Raw genomic sequence first — 13163 nt, 5'->3', positions numbered from 1 at the left:
GCATTCTCCTTGTTTCTGCCCTAGATGGCCTCTTGAATTGTTCAGTTCCCTCTTGTTAATATGATCACTTTTCCCAGTTGCTACTGTTCAGGAGTACCAATGCTTTTCTGCCGCTGCTTCTGCTACACTTGGCCACCAGCCTTGTGGCCCTGTCTATGTAGATAGATCTCCTGCTCTTGTAGGGTAGAGTCCTGGCTGCTCCTTGGTCTGCCTTTCTGCTGTTCTGCTTTCTCTGCTGCTTCTTTCTTTCTGATACTAGCTCCGCACCCACCACCAGGCAAAAGGCTACTTGAGAAGCTTATAATTGCACCTAATTTTGCAATGGCAGAGGAGTCATCTCTTAGCCAATTTACCAAGTAACCAAGCTCCATGCTCATATAGCCAGAGAATGGGTGTTTGCATCATAGCAAAGCTGGTATTCGGGTGAAGATTGTTGACAGCAGTGTTTAGACCTGTCACAGTAGTCCCTCAGTGTTTGTTCGAAATGGATACAGGCTCATCTGGAGTTTACTGAGGCTTGTAATAGCAAAAAGACAGGTACAAACTGTTTCAAATAGCCCTTGCTAAAGCTGTACCTCCAGGAGCCAGAGCAATCAGCTGCAGTCCTTATGCAGTTTTTTCAAAGTATCCATGAGTTTTGGAAACAGCTAGTGTTCCTTTAAAAATAGTCTAGCTGGCTGTTTGAGCCCCTTTTCAGCAGACAGGGAAGCAAGGGAGAATTCAATTATAGGCTCACATTGCTCTCCATCCCTTAATATCTTTGTTTAATTAGCAAAGTGAATATCTGTCAGGGATGCTTACAATAAGATCTTTTTTAAAAAAATTAATTTTTTATGTGTATGGGTATTTTGTCTGCTTGCGCATATGTCTGTGCATCCTTGTGTGTTTGATGCCTGCAGATGACAGGCAAAGGCATTGGATGCCTTGGAACTAGCGTTGCAGACCATTTCAAGCTACCGTATGGGCTCTGGGAATTGAATTCTAGTCCTCTGGAAAAGCAGCCAGTATTCTTGACCACCAAAACATCTCCTAGCCCCTTCTATAGAATCTAAAGAACTTCCCAACACTGATAGTGATTCCAGCAGCTATCTGTATGTTTACCTGTTCATGTGTTAGTATTGGAAGGTGTGTACATGTATATAAGCCAGATATTAATTTCTGTGTGTTCTTCAATTGGCCCTGCACTTTTTTTTTTTTTTTTTTTTTTTTTGAGACAGTCTATCACTGAACCTGAAACTCACAGATTTGGCTAGACTGGCTAGGCAGCAAGTTGTAAGGATTCTCTTCCCTTCAGCTTTCCAGCACCAGGATGGCAGGTACACAGCACCACGTGCAGCTTTTACATGAATGCTGGGACTCAAACTCAGGAACTCATGCATGCACACTAATCATTCTGTAAACTAAGCCATCTTCTTAGTTTCCAGCTTTAACCAGTTTTAACAGAATCTTAACAGTGCTTAGTGTTTTAATAGTACTCTAACACTTGCTGGAGCTCCCTCATCTGTTTCAATTATTTTATTTTATTTTATTTTTTCATATTTATTACAGTTCATTCACTTTGTGTCTGAGCTGTCCCCTTCCTCATCCCCTCCCAATCCTACTCTCCTTCCCTCTTCCCTCCCAGTCCACAGATAGGGGAGGTCTTCCTCCTCCCCTTTCATCTGACCCTAGCCTATCAGGTCTCATCAGGACTGGCTGCATTGTGTTCCTCTGTGGCCTGGTAAGGCTGCCTCCCCCTCAGGGGTGGGTGATCAAAGAGCCACTAAGTTCATATCAGAGACAGCCCCTGCTCCCCTTACTAGGGAACCCACCTGGAGGCTGCCATGGGCTACATCTGTGCAGGGTTTCTAGGTTATCTCCAAGAATGGTCCTTGGTTGGAGTATCAGTCTCACAGAAGACCCCTGGGCCCATTTTTTTTTTTTTTTTTTTTTTTTTTTTTTTTTTTTTTTTGTTCTGTTGCTCTCCTTGTGGAGCTCTTGTCCCCTCCAGGTCTTTCATCTTCCCTCTTCTTTCATGAGAATCCCTGCACTCTGCCCAAAGTTTGGCTATGAGTCTCAGCATGTGCTTTGATACCCTGCTCGATAGAGTCGGTAGGCTCCTGTACTGTTCCCTGTTTTCTCCCTCTTCTGATGTCTGTCCCATTTGCCTTTCTGAATGAGGATTGATTATCTTACCCAGGGTCGTCCTTCTTGCTTAGCTTCTTTTGGTGTACAGATTTTAGTATGATTATCCTATATTATATGTCTAATACCACTTAAAAGTGAGTATATACCATGTGTGTCTTTCTGCTTATGGGATACCTTCCGCAGGATGATCTTTTCTAGTTCCCACCATTTGCCTGCAAATTTCATGATTCCCTTATTTTTAGTTGCTGCTCTAAGATCAACAACCAATAAATGGGACCTTATGAAACTAAAAAGCTTCTGTAAAGAAAAGGACACTGGCATTAGAACAAAACGACAGCCTACAGACTGGGAAAGGATCTTCACCAACCCTATATCTGACAGAGGGCTAATATCCAGAATATATAAAGAACTCCAGAAGTTAAAAAGCAATAAATCAAGCAATCCAATTAAAAAATGGGGTACAGAGCTAAACAGAATTCTCAGTAGAGGAATAGTGATGGCAGAGAAACACTTGAAGAAATGCTCAATGTCCTTAGTCATCAGGGAAATACAAATCAAAATGATCCTGTGATTTCACCTTACACCCATCAGGTGGCTAAGATCAAAAACTCAAGTGACAACACATGCTAGAGAAGATGTGGAGAAAAGGGAACCTTCCTCCACTGCTGGTGGGGATGTAAACTTTTGCCTCCACTTTGGAAATAAATCTGGCACTTTCTCAGAAAATTAGGAATAGTGCTTCCTCAAGATCCAGCTATACCACTCCTAGCTGTATATCCAAAATATGCTCATGTATACAACAAGGACATTTGCTCGACCATGTTCGTGGCAGCTTTATTCATAATAGCCAGAATCTGGAAACAACCCAAATGTCCCCCAACTGTTTCAATTTTCTATCCAAGTGAGGGGAAGTTCACTCCATTATCATTCCTTACCAAGCCTGTAACCCTAGTCCCCTCATGACAAGAGCATCAAACAAATCCTAGCTGAAAGACTAGACTGAAAGATAGCTGTCATTACTGCTCAAAAAGATGTGTACATGATAAAAAAAAAAAAGTCTGGGAAGCTATCAAGACAAGCTTAAGAAGATGTAACAACTAAATGTACTGTAATCACTTGGGTGTCATCTTGAAACAAAAAGAGTGTAGTAGATTAAAACTAAGGAAGTGTGAGTCAAATATTGGCTTCATAATTAATAGTGTATTGGCATTGGTTGATTAATTGTAAAAGATATGTGTATTCTTATGATACAAGACATTAATAACCAGAAAACTAAGTACACAGTACATGTTGAGCTCTCTGTGCAGTTTCCATACAGCTAAAACTGTTCAAATAAAGGATTAGATGCTATTTATTTGAAAGTTAATTCAAACATATTTCTTCATAAGTGAGATGCCAAGTGATTGACTCGTTTTATGGCCCTCACAAACTGCAGTCTATAGATTTATGTGTCAGTGTATATGCTAACTGGATGTCCTGTAAATTTTCTCACATCCATGCTATTCATGTAGCTGTCAAAAATAGGCCAAGTACAGGTCAACAGAAATCATTCAGACAAATGTAAACAGTTCTTACCATATAATATTGCTTCGTAATTGAAAACACAGTGCCATTATTTGGCAGGATTGTGAATATGTCCTCAAATTGGCTTGTGAACAAAAATGCTTTTCTATATGGATAAGGTTTTTTATTTGAGTTGTTTGTGTGGTGCTTTAAAAAGGTGTTAATACTTACTACTTTAGTATATTAACATGAGTTGACTAGTTATGATTTTGGCTGTATGAGAAGTATGGAATGGACTTAGAAGTCCTATAATTACTTTTAAAGATAAAACCTTTTTAGGAGCTTGGGAGATGCTCAATAGGTAAAATGCTGGCTGTGTGAGCATGAGGACCTGAGTTCAGAGCCACAGCACCCACAGGAAAGTTGGATGTGGTGGTGCACACTGTAATCCTAGTCCTAATCCTAATCCTAATCTCTCCTGGGAGACAGAGACAGAGGACTTGGGGGCCTTGCCCAGTCAGCCAGTTTAGCCCAATCATTGAGCTCCACGTTCAGTGAGAGACCCTTTGTGAAAAAGTGAAATGGAGAGCCATAGAGTAAGGTGTATGATATACCTTTAGCCTGTGCACATACAGGCCACACATACGGGTGCACACATATGCATGTAACCACATACCCAAGCACATACAAACACATCAAAGAATAAAGCTCTTTGAGAAATTTAAAGAGAGTTTGTGGTTCTACTAAAAGTATTTTTATCATCAGTTATGATTATTTAATGAAAGCCACTCATAGAAATCTGTCTTTCAGGTTATGTTCTGTAAATATTACCTAATGACCTCAGAGGTTGTCTTGCTGTAGAAAACTTAGAAACTAAACAAGTATCTATAGAACTAGAAATTATCTTGCTGATTTCTTGTTCAAGAACCCATTCAGCAAATCCTCCACCAATGCGCTCTCAGATTTAATTAAAACTTAAAGCAGTTTTAATTAATGACAAAACAATGGTGTTGAGCAGGGTGAATCCTACTATTGAGTGAGTGGGTAGGGTTATTTTTATGTTGACCTTGATACTTCATTGTTACACTAAGTTCCTCAGAACTGCTAGTTGAATTGTTGAAATGTTTTCTCTTTTTTTTTCTACCTTATTTTATTTCACTTGTTTAATTTAAACAAGACAAAGACTATGTAGTGTAGTGGCAAAACACTTGTTTAGTGTGTATGAGGCCCTGAGGCTGATTTCTAGAATGAATGAACAAGTGAATGATTGATTGAAATGAAAGATGAGGCAGAACTTAAATCAACATAAGAGTTTTTATTAAATTCAGTGAAAGTTTTGAATATATTTATTAGTGTGCATTGATTTTACACATTGATGGTGTTCAGTGTGGTATTTCAATACTGCAAACTGTGTATAATCAAATCTAGCTCTCTTATTGTCTATCCAAGTTCCTCCCTCACCCATCTAGAAGTCACACTATTCTATAGTCGAGACTACCATGTTTTCCTTTTCTTTTACTTTTTAACCTCCCACAGATGAAAGAGAACATTTGGTACTTTCTGCGCATGTCTTATTTCACTAAAATCTTAGTTTCAACTATCACTTAGCAGATTACAAGATCTAGTAATCTTGTAATCTAGTAAACGGTACAAGATACCGTCCTAGTTCAAGACTCTGTTGCTGTGATAAAACACTAATCAGAAGCAACTTAGGGGAGAAAAGGGTTTATTTCAGTTTATAGGTTACAGCCCATCTTTTAGAGAAGCAAGGGCAGGAGCTCAAGGGTGGAACCTGAAGCTTAAGGTAAGAACTGAAACAGACTATGCAGGATTCTGTTTACTGGCCAGCTTGCCTTTTACAGTCCAAGACCACCAGCCCAAAGGTAACATCATTCATCCTGGGCTGGGCTCCCCACATTAATCATTAATCAAGAAAATTCCCTCCAGACTTTGCCTGCAGACCAAATGTGATAGAGCCAATCCTCAAGTGAGGTTCTCTCTTCCCAGGTGACTCTAGCTTATGTAAAATTGACAAAAACAAGCCAGTACAGATACCATATTTTCATCTGATAGATATCGAGTCTGATTCTCTGTGTTTGCTATTGTGAAAATAGAAGTATCTCTGTGGAGTGTTAATTAAATTTCTTTCCAGTGAATACCCAGAATTGGATATACAGCTGTCTCATATGGTAGATCTGCCTTTTTTTTTTTTTTTTTTTTTTTTTTTTTTTTTAAGTATACATTACCCACTGGAGGATGCTTAATTCCTACTTGGAAGTGGAAATAGAATAGACAATGGAGGTGGTTGAAGAGAGGGAACAGATTAAGTAAGAGAGAGAGTATGGAGAGAAATGAGGGTCTATCTTAGTCCTGGCAGAGCAGGGGGCAAGAAGACAGAGGGCTCACAGAGAGAAGAGAAACCTTGGGCAGAACTTCCCTGTGACAAGCTGGAGACCTCTGACAGGGTAGGTTCCTGGGAAGACATGAGGGTGACTAGCTGAGCCTCCTAGTAACAGGGATCATGGAGACTTAAGAGGCCACCTTCTAACTAGACAGGACTCCTAGTGGAGGGAAAGGAACACCAACCCGCCCACAAAAACTTCGACCCAAAATTTACCCTGCCTACAAGATGTGCAGGGACAAAAATAAAGCAGAGATTGAGGGAATGTCCAACAAATGCCTGACCCAACCTGAGACCCACCCCATTGGAGAGAGCCAACTCCTGACACAATTCATGATACTCTGCTATGCTTGCAGATAGGGGCCTAGAATAGCTGTCGGCTGAGTTGCCCCACCCAGCAGCTGATGGAAACAGATGGAGAGACCCACAACCAAACATTGAGTGAAGTGGAGGGAGTCTTGTGAGTGGAAGGGATGGGGGTTAGGAGATTGGGACCAGAGGGGACAGGAGCTCCACACGAAGACCAACAAAGCCAACTAACCAGGTCACTAGAGGACCTGTCGAGACTTAAGCACCAACCAAGGACCATACATAGACTGGACCTAGACACCCTACACAGATGTAGCCAATGGGCAGCTCGGTCCTCATATGAGTTCCCTAGTAAGGGGAATGAGGGCTGACTCTGATATGGACTCTGATGCCTGCTTTTTGATCATTTACCCCTGATGTGGCTACCTCACCAGGCCACAGGGGAAGAGGATGCACTGAGTCCTGATGCAACTTGATATGTTGGGGTGGATGGTCTGGTTCAAGGACTCTGGCATATGCTACACCAGCAGTACTAGTTATCTTGATGTTGCTTAGAGTCATGGAGGTCCTGTGGCTATGGTTCTACAGGACCCTTCACGTGCTCCAGCAGCTCATAGCTGGGATAGATGTTGGAGAGACCCAACTCTTTAGGCTCTGGATGTAGGCCTGGGTGGTAGCTGAGTTGGTCAGCTCAGTTCTGTGCTGTGCCCCAATTCCCTGCTCTCCTATGTCACCCCATTGAGGGGTTGGAATGCCCCCCCACTGCCTATGCAGCAGCAGCCATTGAGGGGCCGGCTTGTTCTCACACGTATAGTGTTTATCACATGATGAGGCCAGCTCTCCCAAATTCATATTACTTGTCCTGCCAACTCCCTAGGGGCAGTGCTAGCACACTCAGGCCCACACCACCAGGGGTGGGGCCAGCTCAAGGGAGAAATTTTTTAAGAATAAAAGAGCCCCTAGTTTGAGAGCTGGGGTATTTCTCAGTGGTAGAGCACTTGCATAGAACATACTCAAGGCACTGATATAAATTCTGAGAACCTTGGGGGTAAAAGTATCATTGGTATATAGTAAAATCACAATTCTGAAAGATTATATTCAATTTCAAGATAAGAGAATAGTACATTGTGGTTCAATTGTGTCTTCTGAGCAGCTATAATAGCCCTAGCCTTTCATCTCAAGAAGATCTCATCGGCCAATGCCTCTGCATCTGTGACTCTGCCTTCGGAAGCTATACACTTTTATAGTGTTGTATTTCTGACCCTTTGGTCCAGTCTGGAGACATTTCTGCTCCTTGAAATTCTCAAAACCTTGCCAGTCTTTCCATGATATGTACTGGTATCCAAACCATCTGATAAGAGACTTTACGTAATGTCCCTATGTGATGTGCATACCTGACTTTTGCTGAGATGCTCGAATAATGACCCACAAATGATTGTACAGCTTCATTTTTCCTTGTTTTTAGACTGTACTCTCTTGATGAGTGGAGAAATTTCCAAGTTATCGATTGATGGTTCCTTTTTGCTTACTGTTTCTCGATTTATCATTTGTCTTCTACCTTTTACCTGAAGCATCAAGAAGACTGCAGGCCGCTTCACATTATAATTAGTAATATAAGATAAGCATCTCAGTTAATCACTTTTACTAGTGATTTTTACTAGTGGGTTTTTCTAGAAAAACCCAGCTGGTGAACACAATTCAAAGTTTTCTGCCTCTTTATTATAACAGAGATTTCTCAAAGATGTCCAATAACTTGTATTTTATTTCCCTCTAAGATCCCACCAGAAATACCTTTAATGCTCACCTTTTGTAACAACCTGTCCCATCAAGACAAGGTGTTTTCTAATTGAGGACCTTAAACTTCTTCAAACTCGTTCTTACAACTTAAATCCAGGATCAAGTACTTTTTTTTTTTTTTTTTTTAAAGACAGGGTTTTTCTGTGTAGCTTTAGCTGTCCTGCACTCACTTTGCAGACCAGGCTGGCCTCGAACTCACAGAGCTCTACCTGCCTCTGCCTCCCCAAGGGCTAGGATTACAGGTGTACACCACTGTGCCTAGCTTCAGGTCCTCATTTTTTAACTGTTTGTTATAGCAACATCTCATTTTAGGTACAAAGACCATTATAGTCTCTAGGGCTGCTAGAGCTGAAAGGCAAGGAGGGCTCTTCACCTCCAGGCTTTAGAAAGCACACAGCTTGATCTCAGCATCTGCAGCATGATAAACTCTAGAGCTGTCATAGAGGATAGCAGCCCTGCAAAAAGCAATTATCTGGGATGCTGTGCTCATCAGTGCAAGACAGTGAGTACCAAGTAGCTGTGTTTTTAGGAGCCTTTTGGCCTTCTGAGTCCTAGGATGGCAGGCATGTGCTACTTCTTTGTCAACCTTTATGCTTTTTTAAACGTTCTTTTTTGGACTGACATCAAAGTTGAAGAGTTCTTGGAATACTATATAAAAATTGTTTGTCATTAAGAAGACTTATCCATCGTACTGCTAGTGAGAGAAAGCTCTAGTGATATAAAATGTTGGTTGCCAGGACTGTCATTTCAATTTATTTTACTTGCATTGAGCACATTAATAAATTGCCACGGTGGTAATATGAAAGTAATGAACCTTCTAGAGGCCAGCTGGGGCACAGAGCACTAACAGGGACCTACCATTGTTGTGCACAATTTAGTGAAAAGGTTTAAGGTTTCTGTTTTATTCCCTTTGAAACACATACTTTCCAAAATCCAAATACTGTTTTTTTAGTACTCTGTACTTTGTGACTTAGTAAGAGTATATTTTAAATTTTATTTAAAAAAATTTAACTTATTTGTGTTTGGGGGGGGAAAGAATTATAATGTGAGCTTAACGTTCTAAGTGTGAGCCATCTATAAATGTAGCATAAAAGAGGAATTGTTAACTAAGGGAAAAGAGTCAGGAAGTCTGAAAGAGAGGTTAAATTGTAAAGGATGAGTTGTAAGTTAGCAAAATGATTCAGTGTATAGCAGATGAGTTAAAGTGTTATGACTCTTTTAGAACAGCTTAGAGGAATAGAGGAAAGAGATTAGCTGGAGAAGTATCCTGAAGCAAATCTTAAAACTTGAAGTTTCTATGGTCAGTGATGGTACACCTGTTTCATCTCAGCACTAAGGAGGCAGAGGCACGCAGATCTGTGAGTTTGGGGCCAGCCTGCTCTACAGAGGGAGTTCCAGGACAGCCAGGGCTACACAGAGAGACCCTGTCTCGAAAAACAAATTTCTTTTGGAGTCTTGGGTACTGAAATTATTGTACTTTCTGTAGAACACCTTTAGCTGGTCTTTTGGGGATGTCTTGGTTTTAAATTCCAGTCTTTGCCTTTCCCCCCTTTAAAGAACGTTTAAGATTAATAAAAACAGTACTGCACATTTGGACCTAGTAGCCTCAGTAGTAGTGGGGTGCTAAATAGACTGGAATCTTAGTTCTTCCCATCCCCTCCTCAGGAGAGTTAAACCTTTTACTGTATGTAGCCAAGTAATAAACAGGTTTTGTGAGGTTTTATTTGTGTACTGTGTTTGTTTAGAGCTACTCAGCTTTGAATGATTTTTTTTTCCAAAATGTTCTTTTTGTCTTTTATATTACAAAATTCTTCTAAGTTTCTGGTTCTTTGATGACACTCTTCCCTATTTTTAGTGCTATAACTATCTATGTAATATATTTTAAAAATCTTCTTGTTGTTTCAAAGCATGGCTTTAAGTGCTAGAATTTGCCTTTGTGTCACATAGATTTCCCTAATAAGTTGTGAAAACTGTATTCAAACATCTTTGTAAAGCTGAATTATAATCATGATTATATTACTCAATTCCTTCCATCATGAAGATACTTTTAAATAATGATCCTATCAAGTTACAGTGACTTACAGATATTAAAACATTCATCTTTTTGTTTAATTTTAAAAGGCTTTCATGAACTAATTTTCTCTCAGAAATCTACTCATGGGTTCTAATTAGAATCCTTCCAGGTAAAATATTTTTTAAAAAATCAAGCATGATTACTGTGTTCTTTCTTATCCCATTTTTTTTTTAAAATTTGCACTATTTTTTTAAAGTTATTGGAGTACTTTCATTTAATTCCTAAGTGCTACTTCCTCTTGTGCTCAGCATATTCCAGGTGTTGAGATGTAGAGCTGAATAAATAACAAAGACAAGGCCATGTAGGGAGAGACAAATATGTAGGAAATATTTAATAGTGCTAATTGCTATGCAAATAACTAAGAATAGTGGCAACTTTCTGTGAGGGGTTAGGGAAGGTTTCTCTGAGGAGCTTACATTTAAACTGAGACTTGGGAAAAAAAAAGTTAGCCAAGTGGCTGAAACTTTCCAGGTAATACAGAGATTCTTGGCCACTCAGTTGAGGCTGAGAAGATTCCTGTGGTTGAAGCATGGAGTAAATGGTAAGAGCTAGGGGATGAGGTAAAAGAGAAGTAGCTCACAGATCACATTGTACTGTGTAGACCATTGGAAGGCATTTTAAATGGGATTGATATGATTGAATTTATATATATATATAAAACCAAGACAGGACTATAAAATGGTCAATACTGAGAACCTTTCATATGCAAAAGCATATGCAAAAGATTGCATTTTCTGCTAAGTAAAATGAAGTATTCCGGTTTTCTTGAAAAACACTAAACCTTAGAGGTAATAAATTTGGACAGATTCTATCACTTTTGAATATATGCACCATTAACTAAATGTATAAATTTGAACAAATTTTCAGACCTCCTTTTGCAATGACCTCATCATTACTGTGAAAATAATAGCACTTGCCTTATAGAATAGGGAGAATTGAACATTTTAATACATGTGAAATGTTTAGAGAAAATTTGATACATGATAAACCCTTAATAGATGTCTATTCTTAATATTTATTCTTTCAAGCTTTTGTCCTATAAGCTGTGCAATTGGGTGTGACTTGAACTACTGTTTTTTAAACTTAACGTAACTTTAAATCAGAAACTAATCTTCATGTAGGTTCTTGGAAAAATTTTAAGTATGTTTTGAACAGCTTGCTTATGTGAGATGCTTTTTCAACTCTAAACTTAAAAAACTGAAATATAGATCATGATTTTCTGATGAAAACTTCTCATGTAAATGGATATGAACTATACTTATAACCATATATCAGATTTTGAAGACTTATGGAAAAGGATGCATTTTTATTATTTTTATGTTTATGTAAAACATTTAGGCTGTGCACATGCCTTTAACCCCAGCATTTGGGAGGCATAGGCAGGCAGATCTCTGTAAATTCAAGGCCAGCCTAGTTTACAGAGTGAGCTCCAGGACAGCCAAGGCTACACAGTAAAACCCTGCCTTAAATCTTTTTTAAATAAAAATTTTGCAAGATGGTGGGCGATAAAGCCAAGAAGTCGGACACAAAAAAACCAGCAGCCAAGAAGACTGCTAGAGATCATGTGGCTACTGGTGTAGCCAAAAAGGGTGACCTTAAGGTTAAAAACCCCATTGCAGCCGAAACCCTGTCCTGGTTAGAGGAAGGCAGGTACTCCCAATCTGCTATGTATTCCTGAAAGGCCTTGTAGAAAAGGAAATACTCAGCCACAAATTCCAAGGTTGAAAAGAAAAAGAAAAAGGAGGTCCTTGCTACTGTCACAAAACCAGTTGGTGGTGACCAGAATGGTGGTACCAGGGTGGTGAAACTTCAAAAAAAAAAAAAAAAAAAAAAAAAAAAGCGTAGGTAGTATACTACTGAAGATGTGCCTCGGAACCTCTGAGCCATGGCCAAAAGCCCTTCAGTCGGCACATGAAAAAGGTGTGTGCCAGCATCCCTCCTGCGACCGTCCTGATGATCCTCACCAGGTGCCACAGGGGGAAGAAATTGGTTTTCCTGAAGCAGCTGGGCAGTGGTTTGCTACTTGTGAACTCAGTGGAGTTCCTCTGTACAGAACACACCTGGAGTTTGTCATTGCCGCCTCTACAAAAGTTGATATGAGCAAGGTTAAAATCCCCAAACATCTGACTGACACTTTCTTCAAGAAGCAGCAGCTGCATAAGCCCAGGCACCAAGAGGTCGAGATCTTCAACATGGAGAAGGAGAATATAAGATTACAGAGCAACGCAAGGCTGATCAGAAAATTGTGGACTCAGAGATTTTGCCAAAGATCAAAGTTGTTCCTCAGTTATAGGCTATCTTCAGTCTCAGTTCTCCCTGACAAATGGGATGTATCCTCACAAATTGGTGTTTTAAGTTGCTAACAACCTCATTAACTAGCCTCATACATTTAAAGATAATAAAATATAATATTTATTTATATTTTTATGTGTATATGTGTGTGCCTGTGTGAGTTTATGTGCATCGTGTGTAGAGGTATGTAAAAATATCTTTATTGCCTGATGCAGTTTTCATCTAGGAAGCTTACTGCTGAATAAGCTCATAATTTCTAGTTCATTCTGAATTCTGGATGGCTGGTTCAAATCAGCTGTTCTGGCTCAAACTTCTCTCCAAGCTGACTGATTCAAACTGGCTTCTCTCAGCTTGTGGACTAAATTGCTCTGGTTGGCCTAAAATTAACTCTAGCAATCTATTCTAATCTTCTGGCTCCTCATTCTCTGGCTTGTAATATCTTCACCTATGTCTAAATTGTTCTTTCTGCAACATGTCTCTGTAAAACTGTCCCAGTAAAAATTGCATCTGAACTCCATGAACTGCCACATACTTAACTCCACTGCATTGCCTCTCAAATGACTCCCAGTTCACTGACTAAAGTGAACTCTCTAAACTGCCAAACAAATCCAGCTCTACTGCAGACTCCAAACAGGCTCCCAACAGACTGCACTGATTCTC

At 39.7% G+C, this 13163-nt stretch overlaps 1 protein-coding gene and 1 pseudogene across 4 annotated transcripts in view; both read left to right on the top strand.

The window, feature by feature from the left end:
• Scmh1 (Scm polycomb group protein homolog 1) overlaps positions 1–13163 on the top strand; it is a 130750-nt gene that overhangs the window by 14082 nt on the left and 103505 nt on the right. The gene's annotated exons all lie outside the window — the stretch shown is intronic.
• LOC110547462 (large ribosomal subunit protein eL6-like) lies at positions 11495–12652 on the top strand (annotated as a pseudogene).

The sequence above is a fragment of the Meriones unguiculatus genome, chromosome 3 (genome assembly GCF_030254825.1).
Source record: "Meriones unguiculatus strain TT.TT164.6M chromosome 3, Bangor_MerUng_6.1, whole genome shotgun sequence".
Classification (NCBI taxonomy): domain Eukaryota; kingdom Metazoa; phylum Chordata; class Mammalia; order Rodentia; family Muridae; genus Meriones; species Meriones unguiculatus.
This window is presented reverse-complemented; position numbering and strand designations above follow the sequence as displayed.